This window comes from Protopterus annectens, chromosome 1.part0 (genome assembly GCF_019279795.1).
Source record: "Protopterus annectens isolate FY-2018-M chromosome 1.part0, PAN1.0, whole genome shotgun sequence".
Classification (NCBI taxonomy): Eukaryota; Metazoa; Chordata; order Ceratodontiformes; family Protopteridae; genus Protopterus; species Protopterus annectens.
In genome coordinates this window covers 1,541,760,150-1,541,780,130 of record NC_056725.1, presented here as the reverse complement: position 1 = coordinate 1,541,780,130, position 19,981 = coordinate 1,541,760,150, and the positions used below count along the sequence as shown (strand labels likewise).

General features: G+C 41.4%; 2 non-coding genes across 2 annotated transcripts; both read left to right on the top strand.

Moving 5' to 3' along the window:
* Positions 1-6,160: 6,160 nt before the first annotated feature.
* Positions 6,161-6,233, top strand: TRNAT-UGU. Its single transcript has one exon. It is a non-coding gene; the product is annotated as a tRNA-Thr (tRNA).
* Positions 6,234-8,206: 1,973 nt separating this feature from the next.
* TRNAT-UGU lies at positions 8,207-8,279 on the top strand. The gene has a single exon. It is a non-coding gene; the product is annotated as a tRNA-Thr (tRNA).
* The last annotated feature ends 11,702 nt before the right edge of the window (positions 8,280-19,981 follow it).

Genomic DNA, 19,981 nt, shown 5'->3' with positions numbered 1-19,981 from the left:
CCTTAGCAACCACTATTCACTGGCCATGTTGTCTTCTGCCTGCCATTGAGTATAATGGCAAAATTGTGATTTTGGATAGAATGCTTATTTCAATTTTTTTTTTTTTTATTTTCAGGCCGATCCCGTTTGCACGCCACTGCCCAACACTTAAACAGCCACAATCGGCTAAAAAAAAAATAAAAGTGATTATTTTTTTTTTGCAACTGTTTTCCATGTCAGTGGCCATATATTTGGCCATTGGCATGCTTTCCACATTATATACACCCTTTATTTGGAGCTGTCATGGCTCCATTTTGTAGTTTGCAGAAATGTACTCAGTTACTAACCGATTACTTTTCTGCAGACTACACTAATCCTGCACGGCTGGCTGCCAGCTTCCTGGATCACAAATTCACCTAATTTGCATGGTTTTCACCTGCAAATGGGGTAATTTGCATACAGGAGCTGTGTCCGTGCAGGAATGCTTGTGCACGTCCTGGGAGCGTATTCCTGGATCGCTCGACGACCATATTGCCTCCAGCAGCTCCTGCACTATTCCTGCACGCCATGCAGAGCTTGCTGACTCCTGGGGGAAGTCTATAATGTTATCATTATTAAATGGCATGCATGATATTTTCCAAAAGACACCAGCATAGCTGTTAATGAATCAGGGACAAATCTAGAAATAATCATATACAATCAGAGACACTTAAAGTATTAGTGAAACTTGAGACATTAACAGAATAAGAGAAGGTGAATTAATAAACACTTTCTGAAACAGTTATAATTTTAATTCTAGTCTAGTGCACAGCTCAACAAATCAGCAACAAATCCAGAAATAATCAGGGACAGAGACACTTACATACATACAAGTATTTCACGCACAGACATTAATACCCTTCTAGCCTGCCAATATACCAAAATACTTGTTCCCATAATAAATGTCCAGGCTGTTCTTAAAAATATCTATTTGGTAGTCTATACCATTCATCAGTTGCTCTCTCAGACAACCAATTAGTACACTTCTCATTCCTGTAGAATCTTCTACACAGGTCGTCTGATGACGCTCTACTACTTTTTGATAACCCCAAACATTCCCAGAGACAGTTGTCTCTAAATGCCCTATACACCTGAATACTTGAGACTTTGATGGAACAAGAGAATGTAAACAAGGTTATAAATTCATCACCTTATCTGCAAACATCATCAGTTTTATGAGGTAGTTAAGGGGACAGTGATAACACTGGAGTCAACAGCAGGGAATAGGCAATACAGAAAGGAAACATTATAACTTCACATCAGATGACACCCAGGTGTCCTACAAGAAGTACAGCTCACAGTCTTAACCCTATGCACCAACTGCCAGAGCAAAATAATGTGGACATTGCAAATTTGGTGGCATCTTCTAGGTTTATGGCTAGGTACCAGGCTTCCAATCCAGGGGACCATTGAACAGCCTAGCTCAAATTCCCAGCCCCTCTCTGATCCCTCAGTGCCCATCTTATTTTCTACCACTTCTTTTTTTTTTACAGAAAAAAAAGGAATGAACATTTTCATAAGTATTATTTACAATTAATAAATGACAGCAAACACAACATGATTATTAATTTAAGTTAGCTGAAATGATCGCAGCACTTAAAATAAAATTAAAGTATACTAACTGCCCATTTCCAGCATGTAAGCAACCCTATTGAACTGCTGCGTGAGAGAACACAAACAATACACAACATACTTTGGGAGCTCAAGTGCTCACATGAGAGTTTTCCTTGAGCAGTTGTAAGTCTTGGCTTTATGAATACACATTAAACTTACACTCAGAATGAAGTTCTTTTGCAAAACAAAACCAGATACCTTTAACAACTACTTTTTGTGGAACACTTTTCATACAAATAACTAGCTTGCCTGTATACTGCAACAAATACATATATGTTCTTCAGAAAAAAAATAGTAGCCAAAGAACCATCAGGAGAATAATTTAACGTATTACTACATCCATGTGGTGCGAATACCTGAAAAAGACAAATAAAAGCGAAAGCATGGGATCTTCTACTGGTGTTACAATACATGCTCATAGTAGCAGGGCCTGACAAGCAAAATAAAAATGCCCTACCTCTCAGCATTTTAAGACAATAGATCTGCACAAAGCCTGACACAATTTGGGACAAAGGCCCAAAAATAGGGATACATTTTAAATATAGCTCTTATAAACTTGGAAAACTGTTAGAACAGGATTTTTGTGCATGCATTTTCTGAAGCATATGAAGCCTGAAACTCAAATGTCTGTCACTGTCTAGTGACTTTAATCCTCAGATCATGATTTATCACAAAACCAGAAATTTTATAAGCAACAAACCAAAAATATGGACACACTGCAAAAATCTGGCTGAGGAATGCAGCAAATCGGGGACAAATAAAAAAAAATAATCAGAACACAACAGAGTCAGTCCATTAAATTAATATCAACTTACTGCTCAACCTGTTAGCACAATAAATCTGGAAAAAGCCTGACATAATTGGGGGCAAAGGCAAAAAAAATAGGGATACATTTTTAAATAATGCGACAAATCAGGGACAAAGTCAGAAATAATCAGAACAGGACAGAGACATTGCAACATACATTTTAAGTCACTTGCATTTGCCCAATACAGGAAAGCAGCTTCAGCTCAGTCCACAGAAAAATTCAGGAGCAAATAATCCAGTCCAAGGTAAGGAAGTGCAATCAGCAGCAGTACCATCCAGCAAAACAAATCTCAACCTTTTGGTTGAAGGTCTGCTGATCTCAGTCCCTGACTTCCTGAAGCACTGCAAACTCCCATTTGGTGCTGTCTTATCCTTCGTTGCACACAGACCAGATTTATTGAATCTTTCCTGGCTTTGTTAATGACCAGCACAACGACCCACAGCTCAAATATCTTTCTTCCTTCCTCAAACTCAGTCTGGTCCAAGGTAATCTTCCTGCATCCTGAAAGCCTTTGTGAAGGCATTGCACTGGTGTGAAAACCATTACCGGTACATGACTGGTCACATATTTGAGAGCTTTCATTAATTCTCAATCTCTTGAACAGTTACTTGATTGGTTTGTATACTGTGATGGCGATTGGCTGTAATTGTGGCATATGACCAGTCAAAAACTGTGTAGCACAGCCAATGTTGTTCAGTGCAGAACAGGGAGCAGCTATGTGATTGGTTTGTATATTGCAATGTCTATTGCCAGTAATTGTGGTATAGGAACCAATCAAAAGCTGTGTAATGGAGCCACCATTGTTCAGTGTGGAAAAGTGAAACAGTGGGTTCATTTATGGTTGTATTTAGAGCATTGTACACAATCCGGAGCACTTGGCTGCTCAGGCTTACTTAGTGGACTGTTGTTGGTTCCCTAAACCTATATATCACTGTTCCTGGAATTTAGTGTGGCCATTAAGGTTTGGTTGGTGTAGGAACACTTTCTGCTTACATATTTAAAAAAATAAATCTAGTTTCTGATTATCTCCAGTACAGAAAATTAAGAACTGCTTCTTGCAGATTGAAATTTTCCCCAACCATCCCACTCATTTCCTATTGTAAATTTAAAAGGCTGTGTCTCTCACTTTTGCCTCTTATGTTAATTGGAATTCCAAGTCCCTTCCTCCCCTCTTTTTTTGCCATTGTCTGTTGTGTAAGGTATTTATATACTTTTCCCACAACCAGTCTAGAAGGCACTATTAAAACCCAATCTTCAAACCATAATAGCTCAACCTAACCGAGAACTGTACAACATGGATATGCAACTTCCAAATGTCTCTGTAGCCAGCTTGGTAGATATGAGCATTCTGAGACAATGTAGCAATTGTCTCATGTTCTCAGACAACCAGTTTACCCTTAAACTGGGTAATATTATTAATATTAATAATATATATTATCATAGCATGTGAGAGATGTTAATACACAATTTCCTTGGAGGCAAAAATGTCGCTTGCAAACGAAGTTGTGAAGAACGCACACAATACATCCCTCACACATACCGCTCATCATGCACATAAATCTTCTTATACTGAGACACTTAAAAAAAACCTCCCCAAACCTCAAAGACCTCCTAACCTGTCTAATGGCAACACTGTTCCTCAGCAGTCATTAAAGCATACATTAAAACCAGCACCAACCACCTCACATAAGCTTAAGCCTGATGGTCCCCAAAGAATGAAGCCCATAAGGTAAACAAGCACTTCACCTAATACTCTTGTTATTGGGGATTCCAATGCATAACACAGAGATGCCACACTGACCAGGTTAGGCAAAGAATAGATAACTGTTATTCCCTATTTGGAGTCAGGATCCACAATATCACACACACATACTCAAGTTACTGCATCCTAGGTATCAATATGATTCTATTGTAGTCCATGTTAGTGCACATGACCTAAGACGGATTCACTTGAGAATCTTGAAAAACTGAAATCACGAATTACAGTTTTCTGAAATTCTATGCCTGAAAGCTTTAAATCGCGAAACACCGGAAGAGCGAAATTTTAAATTGCGAACCTACACTACAAATATACCACACACTTACACACAATGTCCCCCCGCAATCAAACATACAATCCTACACTACAGACAAGAAAGGAGGCAAGCCCACTTGCACCCCCCACACCCCCCTACTTATATATACTAATTCCGAGTTCGCACAATCATACACACAAAGGTAACACACCCACATATTTCACAGCCCCTTGCACACACACATCACAGCCAAAACACACACTAACATACACTAAAGCCCGTAACCTACACACTCATACATACTAACCTAAACTTACACCTATCCATACACACACCACAACACCAGAAGCTCCGAACTTCGGGATTTTGAATTTTACGCTTCTGGTGTTTCGAGATTTAAAGCTTTCAGGCATAGAATTTTGAAATAATGAAATTCGAGATTTCAGTATTTTGGGATTCTCAAGTGAGCCCCCTAAGACATACCTTAATGGTCAATATGAAAAGAGATATTATGGATCTCTCTGAATATGTGTCAAAGACAGGTATAAGACTTGCATTGAGCTGAATTCCACCTTCACCAAGGATGATGCCACAGTATGTACATAAAATGATTGATTTTAATAACTGGCTAAGTTTCTGGTGTCACTCTAGGTGGATCAAATATCTGTCAGCATGGGAGGACATGGTGAACACACCATGTCGCTTTGCCTCTTAAGAACATACAGACTGACGGGTTACACTGGCCTAGTCACAAACTGTTCCCCCACAGTCATACCTACCCTTCCTTTTGTTGAATGCATTGTAGAAGAGTGAGCCGAGAAGAGAACATTTGTTTACTCTGTTAACAGCTGAAAAAAAAAAAAAAAAAAAAAAAAACGATGATAGATGAAGAAATTCTTTCTTAATGAAAACTGTGGTAAATTCTTCCTAGCATAGGGGTTGAGGTGTTTGTTTTGTAGACTGCAGGTCATGAGTTTGAATCCTTGAGCTTCTTGCTGGAAGAGAATGTGCTTCAGTTCATCACCCACAACCAGATAGATTTTAGTCCTGCACTTTCAAAGAAATTTTCCACCTTGTTTCTAGCATAAAGGCATACAGCATTTTTTTTCCTGCTTAGACTCTTGCAGTTGCTTGTCATCAGTGTCACAGAGAGGGCAGCAACTTGGTCCGTATTGTCAGCATCCCTGGCCAGACCGCATGCAGTCTGGATCTTTACTTACTTACTGCTAAAGCTAAAACCATTTTCTAGTGATTCAGAAAGTGACATCTTGAAAACTATGTCCCGTATTGCAAGCAAAGGACTGTGCAGATGCATGCAGTTTTGCAAATGACATGACATAATCCTTTTAACCAGGAGAGGGCCTATTTAAAGTTTCCTTACTTCACAGCTCCCAAAAGCGTAACTTCTGTGACTAGTTTTGGTAAGACAAACCAAATGAAGATAATTTCTTGAAGCAGTAAAATTTTACAGACGCCACAACACACTCGGTTTTCAGTTCCCTGAGCACGTTACTATTTTGCCAGTGTATCCGGCCATATACTGGGCAATATAGCACCATATGTCATAGCTACCTATGCCCTTATGGAATGGGTTGTGTGTGACGAAAGATCTGAAAAATGCAAATTATATCACCCTGTTGAAAGGCAAAGAACAACAATGAACAAATACGTTTAAAAAAGGCAACATGAGATATGTGGCACGTCTGGCTCTGTAGCTCAGAGGTTAGAACACTGGCCTTGTAAACCAGGGGTCATGAGTTCAAATCTCATCAGGGCCTGTGGCTTCTTTTCCTCCTATGTGCTAAAGAGCAGGTGCTTTTAGACACTGTTTTCTGGGTGCAGCATTCAGAAGGTAGAGTGTGCTAACTCAATTCTACCTCACAATGAAGTACAGCGTTTTTGCTGCTCAACCTCTTGCTATTGCTTGCCAATCAACTCCACAGACACTGTAGCATTTTGATAGACTTTTGTCAGCAGCTCTTTTTCAGACATGACACTTAATTGTGTTCCAGTCCAGATGCATGCATACTGCCAAAGCTTTGCGTAACTTTTTAGGAGATCCGAAAGCATCACCTTCCTGGCCGAAAGAAACAGAGCATCATGAAGGAATTTAAGTCACAGGTTCAGAGAAATGAATATAATCAGCATTCCCAGTGGAGAGTTGAGCAGTCAAATGTTTGCCAGATAGTATCCATCATCTGTCAAGTTGTACTGATGCAGTAGCACTTCTTGAGCTGAGTCGTGGCACCCTTTTACACATAACTCCTCACACTGTCATTGACATCAGTTCTCATGCTGATAGAGTTGGAGTGGCAGTGTCAAAAAAGAAGGGCCGGTTAGCTCAGTTGGTTTGAGTGTGGTGCAAATAATGTCAAGGTTGCTGGTTTGATCCCTGTACAAGCCAGCTGCATTTTGGTGGGGTAATGTACACTTAATTAGTACTAAGACCTGTGACTCGCAGTCAGAGTGACAGTCAGACAGGGCCAGCCAGGGTTCAACCTGTATCTCACAGTCACACCCTGACAGGGCCCACCTTCAGGCCTGAACTCAGCTCCACAGAACTGTGAAACTCTGCCTGTTACCTTCATGTCTGGAAGCAGCTCTGCTTAAGGTCTGACCTCTGTCTTGCCTCACAGCTCCAGAATGACTGTGCTCAATTCTGATTTCCATTCGTATTCATTTCAAGTGCTGTCTGCTGTCCTGACATCTGGGTTACTTTTTTTCTGCTGCTCCACATTTCCTTTTAAGAACTTGCAGAATGACTGGTTACACTGGCCTAGTCACAAACTGTCCCCCCACGGTCATGCCTAGCCATCATTTTGGGGAATGCATTGCAGAAGAGTGAGCCGAGTAGAGCCTATTCAATTACTCTAACAGTAGAAAAAAAAAAAAAAAAGGGAATGACTGATGAAATTCTTTCTTAAAGAAAGCTGTGATGAACAGTGCCATCTTGAGGCTTGCTAGTATAGTGGTTAAGTTGCTGGTTTTGTAGACTGCAGGTTGTGGGTTTGAATCCTTAGGCTTCTTATGAGAAGTGAATGTGCTTCAGCTGTGCTTCAGCTGTCCTAACACCCATAGTCAGATGGATTTTAGTCCTGCACTTTCAAATAAATTTTCCACCTTGTTTATAGCATAAAGACATATAGCATTTTTTCCTGCTTAGACTCTTGCAGTTGCTTGTCATCAGTGTCACAGAGTGTGCAGCACCTTAGTACGTGTTGTCAGCATCCCTGGCCAGACCGCATGCAGTCTGGATCCTTACTTACTTACTGCTAAAGCTATGACCACCTTCTAGTGATTCAGAAAGTGACGTCTTGAAAACTATGTCCCGTATTGCAAGCAAAGGACTATGCAGATGCATGCAGTTTTGTAAATGACATGACATAATCCTTTTAACCAGGAGAGGGCCTATTTAAAGTTTCCTTACTTCACAGCTCCCAAAGGCGTAACTTGCGCGACTAGTTTTGGCAAGACAAACCAAATAAAGATAATTTATTGAAGCAGCAAAAGTTTGCAGATGCTACAACGCACTCGGGTTTCAGTTCCCTGAGCAAGTCACTGTTTTGTCAGTGTATCCGGCCATATACTGGGCAATATGGCACCATATGTCATAGCTACCTATGCCCTAATGGAATGGGTTGGGTGTGACGAAAGATCCGAAAAATGCAAATTGTATCACCCTGTTGAAAGGCAAAGAACAACAATGAACAAATACGTTTAAAAAAGACAACATGAAATGTGCGGTGCATCTGGTTCTGTAGCTCAGGGTTTAGAGTTCTGGTTTTGTAAACCAGCGGTCATGAGTTCAAATCTCATCAGGGCCTGTGGCTTTTTTTCCTCCTATGTGCTAAAGGGCAGGTGCTTTTAGACACTGTTTTCTGGGTGCAGCATTCAGAAGGTAGAATGTGCTAACTCAATTCTACCTCACAATGAAGTACAGCGTTTTTGCTGCTCAACCTCTTGCTATTGCTTGCCAATCAACTCCACGGACACTGTAGCATTTTGATAGACTTTTGTCAGCAGCTCTTTTTTAGACATGACACTTAATTGTGTTCCAGTCCAGATGCATGCATACTGCCAAAGCTTTGCGTAACTTTTTAGGAGATCCGAAAGCATCACCTTCCTGGCCGAAAGAAACAGAGCATCATGAAGGAATTTAAGTCACAGGTTCAGAGAACTGAATGTAATTCGGATCAGCATTCCCAGTGGAGAGTTGAGCTTAAGGTCTGACCTCTGTCTTGCCTCACAGCTCCAGAATGACTGTGCTCAATTCTGATTTCTATTTGTATTCATTTCAAGTGCTGTCTGCTGTCCTGACATCTGGGTAACTTTTTTTCTGCTGCTCCACTTTTCCTCTTAAGAACTTGCAGAATGACTGGTTACACTGGCCTAGTCGCAAACTGTCCCCCCACGGTCATGCCTAGCCTTCATTTTGGGGAATGTATTGCAGAAGAGTGAGCCGAGTAGAGCCTATTCAATTACTCTAACAGTAGAAAAAAAAAGGGAATGACTGATGAGGAAATTCTTTCTTAAAGGACCACTACAGGAAAATAATTCAAAAATATATATTTTTTCACTTTTCCCTAAGTTTGGCTCTTTGCAAACCTGTATGTACCACAATGAAGTAGTAAATACTAATTTTATTCTGTTTGTACCCCTGACTGCCCTCCTGGGGGCAGACATCCTGATGAGAATTAGTTCTGTTCTAAAAGAAAATCTAGCCCATAATACACGGCAAGTCCACTGTATTTGAGATTTTAGTGCCCATAGCTGTACTGTTCCAGTACTGTTCCATTCACTTAGAATGGAAAAACCAAGATGACACGCTATTTTTCAGAGGCCTCAGTAAAAGTATAATTCACTGTCATGCAGTGCTTCTTACAAATGTTTTTCATGCTGATGTGTTACACATCCTGTGAAAAAAGCTTCCAGAAATAGTGGGTCTTTGCTGAGATATCAGCCTTTTTTTAGGCATTTAACTTTGATATGCTTCAGTTTCTTCTTCAGTTACTCCTCCCATATCCCAACCCCCTGCTAGCAAGAGTATCACATTTCCTGCCCTGCAAGGTTCAGCTATTCATAGGTTCATAGGATCATAGGTTCATACTAAGCTATCTGCCCTAGGGCATTTATAAGCCTAGCCAGAATGTGTTTGGCTTTCGCCATCCATTTTAAATTTATTTTGCTATGCCCTTTTTTGAGGTTAGTATACTGTGCATCTGTCTAACAGTGACACAGAAGTGATACCCGGGGTAAACCTACGATCTCCCATCCACTCTTCAATATTCCTCTTGAAGAGAGTCAATGAGGGACTCAGCCTAACCTGGACTGGGATTTTATTCCAGAGTGAAGGGAGCCTCTGGGTTATGAATCTGTCCCTCCAGCATGTCCTATTTATTTCAGTGCTGAGGTTCAAGTCTCTCGAGCACGTAGCTCGATGGGATTTGGATTTTCTGAGGTGCAGCATGTCCATTAATTCTGGGTTGGACATGGCTTTATACGTCAGGCACAGATCGCCTCTGAACAGGCGGTATGCCACTGAATAGAGCTGGAGTTTCTTTAATCGGGCAGCATATGGCATCTGTTTGAGCCCTTTGATCCTCTTGGTGAGGTACTTTTGGGGTCTTTCCAGTTGCTGCAGGTGTCTGGTAAGGTACATCCCAAAAGGGGCATTGTACTCTATTATGGGCCTGATGAGGGATGAGTAAAGAGGCACAATGACCTCCCCTGATCTAGATGTGAATCCCTTCATGATTAGGTGGGCTATATAAAATGTTTTTCTAACCACTTTGGCCACGTGGTTGTCAAATGAGAGATTGCTATCAACTTGGGTCTCCAGGTCCCTAATTACTTCTTCTGTACTTAATGGATTACCACCTATGTGGTAATTTGTGGGCACTTTGTTTTTGCCAAAGGGGATGACTATACACTTTTTGGCATTTAGCTTGAGGCCATGGCTCTGGCACCAGTTGTCTGTTTCTATGAGGCCCTTTTGGAGGATGCTTGTGTCGGCTGGAGAGTCGATTATGGCGCCCAGTTTGCAGTCATCTGCGAACTTGGTCAGCCAAAGTCCTTCCGTGTTGGTCTGTACCTCCGAGAAATATATACCGAACAAGAGAGGTCCCAGGACTGAGCCTTGTGGGACACCACTTGTAACTGGTTTGGAGTCTGACATGGCTCCAGCAATTCTAACCATGTGGGTTCTGTCCTTGAGCCAGTTTGCGATCCATCTAGTGACATAGGGGTTTATATTTAAGCTGGTGAGCTTATCTATAATACCCGAGTGGGGTATTGTATCGAAGGCTTTTGCGAGGTCCAGGTAGGCTGTGTGGACCACCTTCCCCTCGTCAATGGCCTTGGTGACTGTTTCAAAGAAATCAACCAGGTTTAAGAGGCAGGATCTGCCCTTAACAAAGCCGAACTGGATAGGATCCAGTGTCTGTAGGTCCCCAATATCTTTATTTATGAGTCCATGATGATCCTTTCCATAGCTTTGCAGACCAAGCTAGTCAGGCTTATGGGGCGATAGTTTCCAGGATCTGTTGAGGCACCACCTTTATGGAGAGGGACCACTGTTGCTGTACGCCACTCTTTGGGCACATATCCTGTAGTAAGGCTGAGATTGAACAGTAGTTTTATGTTTGGGTTTAGCTTTTCTTGGAGTTCATGTAGGATGCAGCCCGGGACACCATCTGGTCCCATTGATGCTGTGTTTTTTGCTTTGGAGAGGGCGGCTCTTACCTGAGCATCTGAGATGTCAGGGGGGCAGCACTCTGCTGGGATAGATATTTGCCCTTTTGGTGGAGGGGGGGGGGGGAGAAGTTTGCGCTGAACCTGTCAGCTAGGATGTTGGCAATGTCTGTGGGTTTGGTGTATTTTTTGTCATTTTGGACTAATTCTGAGCATATCTGGGAATTACCACCCAGGTTCCTAACATAACTAAAGAAAGCCTTGGCATTATCCTTGGTGTCCTGTGCAATTTTTCTCTCGAAGCTGGCCTTAGACAATTTTATGAGTGCCCGTAGTTTTTTGCTAATACTGATCAGTGATGCCTTCCCTTTTTGGGATTTTGTTCTATCATTTAGTAGCTTCCTTCTTCTATTGTATAGTTTGTTTATGGCTGGGATCCAACAGACAGGACGTCTGCCTTTGGAGGACTGGGTCTTGGTTTTATTTGGGATCGCATGATCCATGCATTTCTGAAGGTGTTCATAGAATGCGTTTATAAAGGATACTGCGGTCTGGGCCGTATTTTCCACAGGCCCGGGGGCTTTGAAGGATTCCACCTCGGTTTTGAGGAGTGTGAAATTTGCTTTAGAGAAGTTTTTCACTGTGGTTTTCTGGTTAGGGGGTGGGGTCGGGATGTGAATATCCAGTGAGATTAGTTTATGATCTGATCTTACCAGTGAGGGATACACTTCTGGTCTGGAGCATAGAGTCCCCATGTTGGTGATGATCAGGTCCAGTATGTTTTGCCCTCTTGTGGGAGTGGTAACAAGTTGTTCCATAACATTTGAGTTTATAAATTCTAGGAACCTTTGGGCTACGGTGTTGGAGCTAGAGTAATGCTCCCAGTCTATGTTTGGGTAGTTGAAGTCGCCCAATATAATGGTGTTTGGAGAGACCTTCATATTTTCCAGTGTTCTCAGGAAGGCCGAGTGGGGTTCCTGGGTTTGGGAGGGTGGTCTGTAGCAGGCTATAAACTGGAAGGCAGTTTTACCCACTGTTAGTTGCACGTGGATAGTCTCTGATGCTTCGTGCTTTGCCACCAACCTGGAGGTGTGGGTATCTTTGATGAATATCGATACTCCCCCTCCTTTTGTGGTTCGGTCCAAGTTTTGGGGCCGAAAAGCATGGTATGAGGTATAACCTGGTAGTGCTGGGGTGCTCTCGGAAGCCCTGAACCAGGTTTCTGTTACTGCACAGATATCGATGTTCTCCATGCTAAGGAGAGTTTCGAGTGCATGCATCTTGAGGTTTAGACTTCTGGCGTTGAGTACCATTTCTCTTAGTTTCTTATCCCTTGTGATACCTATGGAGGTGGGTTTTTCTTTTGAGCCTATTCAGTCAGCTTTGCATGACAATACACCTCAAACAGATTTGCTTGCTGTCTGCCTGGTGTGCCAGTAAAAATGTTCCCTCATCTCTCTTACTCCTATCATCTTGAATAGCACTTTTACAGTAAATCATGTTATAAAAATGATTTTTCCTCAATCCTTCATATAAAGGAGTTAGTATTCCTTTATAAATGCCTGTAACATACACTGATTACCATTCATCTTTTCCACTGACAGATTGGGCTATGTTTGCAAAATAAAAAAATAAATAAAATAAAATAAAATAAAAACCACAACTCTAAGAATATAGACATTTGCCTTACAGAGAATTTCAGTCCTTGGCATCGTTTTCCTTTATGCATACTACCGAGTTCTCCTTATATTTCTGTGTACTATGCTATTGTCTGCTCATATTCAGGGTAATTTTTTTTAAAATTCAAATTAAATTATTTCCTTCATGCTATGCAGTGCCTTCTCCTAATGTTGTGAACAGTGTGCATACTGTTAGTCCTCAATGTCAACTGTTGTCCATTGCAAGCTGTCAGTACAAGTTTCTCCATTTACTGATATCCAGAATTTCACTACCGCCGACAATATGTTTCATACTACTGCCGTGTTTTATGTACCTGTATGTAGCATTTCTATAAGCATATGAATATACTTCTTACAGCAAGGATCAAACATAAAACGCCATTTAGCTATGAACATCAATGAAACAAATGTGATGACAGCAATTATTAGAATTATACATAAACATCTACTCATATGAATTATACATAAACATCTAATATGAATTATACATAAACATCTACTCATATGTACCAGAGGGATTGTCTATGGCTTCAGAAAAAACAAAAGTGTGCAAAGCTAAAACGGGTATTGAACAGCTGCTCTGTAACATCAAAGTACAGGCAAGCCAGATACTGTACAAATTCCCCATGGCTTCAACACTGCTTAAAGACAAACAAAATAAGAGCTTCTATAAATTTTGAACAAGAGCAATCATGTCGATAAGCCACCTTTCAGTTATACTTGGCTCAACAAGTGCATAATTTGTGAAGGCACATGAATAACAATGACCTGCTTTTCAGTACATGAAGGGACCATGCTGAGAGAGCACTCCATTATGGCGACATCACCACTTCTCGAAGTATCTATAATTCAATGTTAAGCAACATAAGATGGAGGTGTGATGCATATGCCTGTGAACCCTAAATCATAGGCAATGGCTTATCATTTGCACATGGAACCCTAACAATAGTATCAGATGAGGCTAGAGAACGACCACAGAGTAAACTTGGTTTTAAACTGAAGACACAACTTAATATTCCACTGGTACCGGTGTCACAAAACTGTTACATTTCAACATGGACTGCACACAACTTAGTAGTGTAATAAATTGTACATCCATATTTGTGCAGACATTACTCCAATGTACCATCTTACTATAATTTACTTGTTTAAATACTAGAATACCCTGCTGACTGCTTCTGCAAGTCGTATCAAAAAAGGCACGTCCACAAATGGGAAAACAGTAATAATTGCTGACACTGACTCTTCTTAACACCATATTGTGGCATTTACATGCAACTGTGAATTATCTTGCAGCACATTAAATGGAATACTCCACTCCCTGCAGCAAAATGCACAGCATTATCTTTCTGGCTTCCTGTTACAGTTTAAAACACTATGTAATCCAACTGGTTGGTGAGAAACTCATGTTCCAGAAATTCAATACACACATGCCTGACCTATCGGAACATATTTGACAAAGTCAAGGCACTGCTGTGTTCAGGAATTATAAACACCTCTAATGCATATCTCACAACATATGAAGCACAACTGTTAACCCCAATCTTCATAGAATCTGACTCTTACAGAGTGCCAGGTAGCTAAGTGACACAATGTCCCTTGCATACCCATCCTGACATCCACTCTCCATTGATTGTCAGGGTTCCGTACCATCCATTCTGAAACCTCCACACTAGTCTATTGCTGAGATGGTTTGTGTAGTTTATGGCACTGGTAAAAAGGAGCAAAATAACCTTTGGAAAATCTGGACAGACAGGATCCAACTCAGAGAGCTTCCCCGTCTATCAAATCAACCCACTCATCACATTTTTGATAAACGTTCCAGAGCTGGGACAAAAATTGCATTTCCGGATGTGATTTTAAATGGCATTATTATATCCTGTATGATTCTCTGCAAATGATATCAGGCAAACCACCTAGCAGTATTAGCTAGTGCAAGTAGAATGCACCTACTCCAGGGGTTCCAGTAAATGCTTTCCTGTCACTCCTGCCAGGCTATATCAGTCTGTTTCACATCACCCATGCTAAACATATATACTGGTGAACCATGCTGCCTTTCCTGTCTATTCACAAGATACAGACTACACATAAGCTGGTAATGTCAGCTCTGGGAACCTCTTAGTCACTCCATTTAAGAGGGTTGGTCTCATCCATGCCATGCTACCTCATTCTCTTTGACACATCCAATACTAAAACACACAATGATAGAAAATGTACTGGTGAACCATGCAGTATTACCCACCTCGCCACAAAATAGTGCTGCAACAACTGTGGGCCACCCAAGCTGCAGTTGATGTCAGTTCAGGCCACCCAACAGTTGTTGCAGCAAGTCCACTGCACTGACATCATGTCATCCCTAAACAGGATTGGTGCCAGTGCAGCTCAAGCTACATTGTTCATCATTACATCACTCACACACACACACACACACACACACACACATACACACACACACACACACACACACACACACACACACACACACACACACACACACACACACACACACACACACACACACACTCTCAAGACATTCAGACACATACATATATACATTCACAAAGGTAGACTTGCAAGCTAACATTAATTTCACACAATTCCCCCAACTTGTCTTAAAATAGTGATGTACAACTTGTGTGCAATCACTGTTCTGATGCCTCAAGCTCAGTGCAGCTACATTCAGTTGAAGCAAGCACAGTGCAATATCCCCCTCTGTTTACCTAACTGGGCTGCCATTGCCCCAACTAGTCTTCATCAGTCTTGGTTTGTATCACAGAATGCTACAGATAACCAGAGTGTGTCATTCAACTCTGTTTACTTTTCTCACCTCTCCACAAAGCGATGAAGAAACAGGTATGGGTGACCCTAGATGCTGTTGATGTCTACTTTAGGTATCCACTATGTCCTGAAGCAAGCTAACTGAATAGTGTCTAGATGCTGCACCAAAAAGTTATGTGCCAGTCCATCTCAGACCCAGGTCTCCCATAAACCCATAAGCTTCCTAAATGCATCTTGTATGGGACCGGACAATATTCCTGGCTGTGCTCTTTATCATTATCTTTATGTTTATGTCTTTTTGACATCCAACAGAAAGGCCTCACTGAGACCAACGACTGGAGTCAGAACCATGGCCTTAAGCTCAATGTCAATAAATGTGTTGTCATTCCCTTTGGGAAAAAAACAGTTCCCATTAACTACTACAATGATGGTAGTCCACTGAACACACAAAGCATTATAACACATCTGCGAACACAGGCTGACAGCAATCTCTCCTTTGACTACCACACTGCCAAAGTCCTTCTATGTGGCACATCTAATTACTAAGAGTTTTGCATCCAGGAAGAAAGAGGTCATGTTTTCCCTCTACTCTTCCCTCATTAAGACAATCATTGAGTACAATGCCCCATTTGGCATGTACATCACTAGACACCTGCAACAACTGGAGAGGCCACAAAAGTACCTCAGAAAAAGAGTATCCTAGGCCTTAAACACTTGTCCTTTTATGGACACACTCAATAAAGTCCAAATATTCTCTGTCTCATATCTCCTACTTAGAGGTGATCTCTGCTTGCCTTATCAAGCCATATCTGACCAAGCCATGTTAGAAATGCTACATCAATAGAATTCACAAGCCATCGGTTCCACATGCTCCAGAGTCCTCAACCTCATCCACCACAATCAACAGAATGGGCTGGCAGGACCGGTTCATAACCCAGAGACTGCTCATGCTATGGAACACACTTCCCATACATGTCAAACAGAACACCTCACTGGCCCTCTTCAAGAGAAATCTTGATGAGTCGATAGTGAAATTGAAAATTCACCTAGGGGATCACTCCAGTCACTCAGATGCACTGGAAACTAAGGTCAGGTGGCACTATGCCTGGCTAATCCTATGGCCTAGGCTTGTGTAGGCTCCAGGGCCATTAGCCTATTACACATCTATGAAACAATGAACATATAAACATTACTAAGCCTGGAAAATGCAAACATCTGTGCAGTTACAGAATCCTGGTTCAAAGATGCGCAGAGCAACCCAGCCTTACCGGTTGCTCATCCTATCATACTTTGAGACTCCAAACTCTGGGCAGTAAACCCACAGGAGGTGGATTTTCAAAATACATTAGAGACATATACACCTCCAGGCTGGCTAAAGAGTATGACACACACGAGACATTCCAGGTGCAGTTAACCATTGACAAGACCACTAGTAAAATCATAGTTAGCTACCTGCCCACACATCTCACTCATCTTATTTGTACCTGTTTGAATCTATGAAGATTCAACCCTTTACCCTGATCCTGGGTCACAAACTTTACGAACGTAGACTGGAAGAATCACTCGTGCCAGAACACAAATGCCCACAGCTTACCTTGATTGTGTCCATGCCAGCGCCTTGAAACAGCTAGTTGATAGTCCCCACGAGGGGCGGTGATATCTTTGTCTTGGTATTAACCAACAGGAGTCAACACTGTAGCATCCCTAAAGTATCATCTGCTCTGTTAAAATCCCGCCACAAAGCGTTCACTTTCGAAGTCAACATCTCAGTCAATCCCCTCTCTAGCTAGTACCAAACATACAAACATCTCAAAAGCTGCTTACAGCCTCCAGTGGGATGTTATAAACAGCTTCACAGATGCCTTCCCCTATGTTGGAACTAGCACCAATATCCAAAAATACAAAAACGCACTATGAGAGCAATTATATAGATGCAAAGAATCAGGAATACCCTACTGGACTAAGTTATCCACTGCAAGGAACAGTGTACCTATCTGGTGGACATATGCAATAAATAAAGTCTATACCAAAGAGAAAAACATTTCTGTCCAAGACCAATAAGGGCAGGTGCCCAATTGGAATCAATGTCTCCTTAGCCTGAACAAGCAAATAAGAGCAGTAATGAAATCCCACAAAGCAAACCTAGGGTCCACATTGGTGGCCACATCTACCAGCGACTATCATCCAAATTGCTGACACATTTAACAAAGTTTTGTCTGAATCAGTTACATCACTAACAAATACCTTCTCCCCAGCTAACATTACTATACCACCCTCAACAGCTAATAATCCTCCCTACAACCAGTGCCAACATCACTCGTCCGTAAGCTTCTCCAAAAACGTAAACCTTGTACTCCATCAGCTGATCTCCTCCCAGCTGAATATCTGCAAGTGGCAGCTAGTGCTCTAGCCTTCCCTGTCTCCATCTTAATAGACAGAATGATTGCTTCATCTGGGCGAGGTCATGTCTGTAAATTTGACAGAGTTCTTTCAGACAGTCAACAAAGCCATGGATGAGGCAAATACAGTGCACACAGACTACCTTCACAGAGCAAAAGCCTTTGACACTATTCCCCACTCAGCCGTAACAGACACTCTCTCTCAACTAGGCATCAATCAAGATGTTACCAGATGGGTAGCAAACTTGCTCACTGATAACACACTAAATCAAAATAGGGGAATAGACCAGAAATAGTAGACCCGTAACAAGCGGCATACCCCATGGTTCGGTCTTGTAGCCTCTGTTATTTGGGATATACTTTTCAGAGGTGCCGGGCAAAACCAGTGGGCTATGGCTGACCAAGTTTGCATATGACTGCAAGTTGGGTGCTGTCATCAATTCCCCTAGTGATGTGGACATCCTCCAAGACTCTCTTACTCAGAGAAATGACTGGTGCCACAAACATGTCCTCAAGATCAATACCAAAAAAAAACCTCATCCACTTTGGGAAGAGTGATGTCCCCAGAAATTATCATATTAATAACAATGTCCTAAGCACTCAATCATTTCTCAGGGATTTTGGAACCCAGGTTGATAGCAACTTTACTTTTGACCACAGTGTTGCTTCCATGGTAACGAAAGCCTTCTACATGGCCCACCTCATAAGTAAGTGTATCTCATTCTGGGACAAGGATGTCAAATCATCCCTGTATTCTTCCCTTATAAGCCCCATTATGGAGTACAACTCACCTTTCAGCATGTACCTTGCAAAGCACATGCAGCAGCTGGAGACACCACAGAGTTTCCTCACCAGGGCCTCAAAATATCTTACATACAGAGATAGGCTAAAAGCCCATTCCCTCTACTTAGTTTCATAAAGACTCCTCAGAGGTGACCTCTATCTGGCATACAAGGTGATCATGGACCACTGCTTGATGGGACTGCTGCATATCCACAAGACAAGCTCCAATCGAGTAACCTGCAGGCGTGGCCTCAACTTGGTCTGAGATATCAACAAGACTTGTTGGTGGGACAGAATTGTGTCCCAGAGACTCCCTCCTCTATGGAACAGGCTGCCTTTCCACATCAGAGTACCTCTTTACCCTTTTGTAACCACAACCTGGATAACTGGGTGGGAAACAGAAAGTAGACTCTTGGGATTACACCCATGTCCCAGCTGGACAGGGGCATTGGGTCATTTGTCTAAACATGGGCTAAACTCTTGGCTAGGGTTATAAGCGCCTCAGGCCCAATAGCCCAGTAACATACTATTATCCTACTATACACTCACTTATTAAATTTGTATATTTTATATCTATATATATATATATATATATATATATATATATATATATATATATATATATATATATATATATATACACACACACACACACACACACACACACACACACACACACACACACACACAAACATATACATCAATGTAGATAAATTTATTTATTTTTTGACATTTGTTAACCGGGTTTGTCCAACTGGGCTTGTGGCCCATTTTCAGTGGAGATCCAAGGAGAAAAGCTCCATCAGTACATTTTTAAACAAGTACAATTTTAAACAATATAGATGTAATCGCAGTTACAGCAAAAACATTTCACATATGTTGGGTTACATGTATACAGTTAAAGTTGCATTAAAAAAGAAGCTAAGTAATATCATTTTACATTGATTTAATTTAATAGGTCAACAATAAAACTGTTTTGTTTGGATAAAATTATGCAAATGCATGGTTGACACATTGCAGACAGAGGTGTAATGAGGTACTAAGTATGGTCCTTTTGAGGGTACATAAAGGGAAGGAAGACTAGGTGCGTTTATGGCAAGGGCAGGTTCTGGAATTGAGATAATAAGCTTTTAGTTAATATTTAAAGTGTGAGGTGTGGGAGATTGAACGTAAGTCAAGGTGAAGTTTGTTCAAAGC